Source organism: Rhinopithecus bieti, unplaced genomic scaffold, assembly GCF_001698545.2.
Source record: "Rhinopithecus bieti isolate Rb0 unplaced genomic scaffold, ASM169854v2 scaffold_19459, whole genome shotgun sequence".
NCBI classification, from domain to species: domain Eukaryota; kingdom Metazoa; phylum Chordata; class Mammalia; order Primates; family Cercopithecidae; genus Rhinopithecus; species Rhinopithecus bieti.
Genome location: NW_016809864.1, coordinates 2,167,972 through 2,169,776, shown reverse-complemented (window position 1 = coordinate 2,169,776; position 1,805 = coordinate 2,167,972). Strand labels below are relative to the sequence as shown.

The window sequence follows — 1,805 nt, the reverse complement described above, 5'->3', positions numbered from 1 at the left end:
AGTTAGTGCTGGGAAACAGTGCTATGAAGGATACAGTGGCTAGAAGTCGTCCTGCCTCACAGTAACATCGTTACCAAATTCTCAGCAGGTGAACCAAATGAAATGGTCAACTAAAAACCAAGCAGGGTAAAACAGATCTTTTATTTGTCGTCGTTGTTGTTGTTATTATTATTATTTTTTACGTGGGGGCGTTCAAGCGAACTGCTATATGGATTTACCCCCAGTCTCTCCTTGTGAGAAGTGAATTTCTTCAACGTTGATAGAACTGAGGGATTACATTATTGGATGAATTAAGAAAACAATCTAACCTGATGTGTGAAGATTTCTGCTTGTGAGAACCTGTGTTATTTCAATTATCCAATCAAGAGCCTAATTCGTATAAAAGAAACACAGCAGCTCGTTGCTCATCTTTTTATTTAAGACGGTTTGTCTTGACGGAGGGTGTCCGGCTGTTTTGGGGAAACTATTCCTGGCCTTATTTTGCTAAAAAGGTGCCTGCCGTACCAGGTGAGAGATGCTATCATTTCTTTTATAAAACTTTTAGCTTGCTCTTTGTTAACTGTGTTTGAAAGTCACTTAAAAGGCTGTCTTAAATATTAATATTGTTGGGCTGCGTATCTTTTTTATATTAAGTTAACAGTTTATATTTCTTCAGAGATCTAGTCTCTTGTTCATATCCATTGACTATTTTTCTGTCAGGCTGTTGGATTTCTCTTCTTTTCTTTTTTTTTTTTTTTTTTTTGTTTTTTTGAGACAGAGTCTCTGTTGCTCAGGCTGGAGTGCAGTGGCCCAATCTCAGCTCACTGCCTCCTGAGTAGCTGGGATTACAGGTGCGTGCCACCACGCTCGGCTAATTTTTGTATTTTTAGTAGAGACAAGATTTCACCATGTTGGCCAGCCTGATTTTGAACTCTTGATTTCAAGTGATCTACCCGCCTTGGCCTCACAAAGTGTTAGCATTACAGACGTGAGCTACTGTGCTTGGCTTGTAAAAAATTTTTAGATTTTTAGCAGAGATGGGTCTCAACTATGTTGCCCAGGCTAATCTCAAACTCCTGACTTCAAGGGATCCTCCCACCTCAGTCTCCCTAAGTGCTGGGGTTATAGGTGTAAGCTCCTGTGCCTGGCCCTAAACTGGTTGTTGAAAAAGGTGGCAGATCAATACATCCCTGCAAAGCAGGGGGGAAAAAACAAATATTTGCCGTTTAATAACCTAGGCAGGAAAGATAAGCTAAAAAAAATCAAAGGGAATTATGCCCATTTCATATCAACATCTTAAGTCTAGATAATGGGAACTAATAAGTTCCCAAAACTGGATGAAGAGAGTAAAACCTGAAAACTGGAAGAGAAAAGACAGTGAGATTTAACTTAATAATACTGTGGGCCAGGTGCGCTGGCTCACGCCTGTAGTCCTAGCACTTTGGAAGGCTTGATGTAGGTGGATCACTTGAGCTCAGACCAGCCTGGGTAACATGGCACACCCCGTCTCTACTAAAAACAGAAAATTTAGCTGGGCAACGTGGCTTAGTCTCAGTCACTCTGGAGGTTGAGGGAGGAGGATTGCTTGAGCATGGGAGGTGGAGGTTGCAGTGAGCCGAGACCACGCCAATGCACTCCAGCCTGGGTAACAGAGCAAGATCCTGTCTCCAAAAATAACATAATATCGTGCATACAAATCTTGAGTTGTTGCCGTTATAATTCAAAGCTTCCCAATTCATTTTGCAAAAGTAACATTTTAGTACTCAAACCTAGTAGTTTTCTTCTCCAGAAAACTGCTATCACCTGGTCCTTTTTTTTTTTTTTTT

At 40.8% G+C, this 1,805-nt stretch overlaps 1 long non-coding RNA gene across 1 annotated transcript in view; it reads left to right on the top strand.

Annotated features, from left to right (window-relative positions):
* LOC108541228 (uncharacterized) overlaps nt 1-1,805 on the top strand; it is an 8,115-nt gene continuing 6,310 nt past the window's right edge. Inside the window, exons 1-2 of the long non-coding RNA XR_001888911.1 lie at nt 1-126; nt 225-507. This is a non-coding gene — a long non-coding RNA (uncharacterized LOC108541228). The remainder of the gene's footprint in view (nt 127-224; nt 508-1,805) is intronic.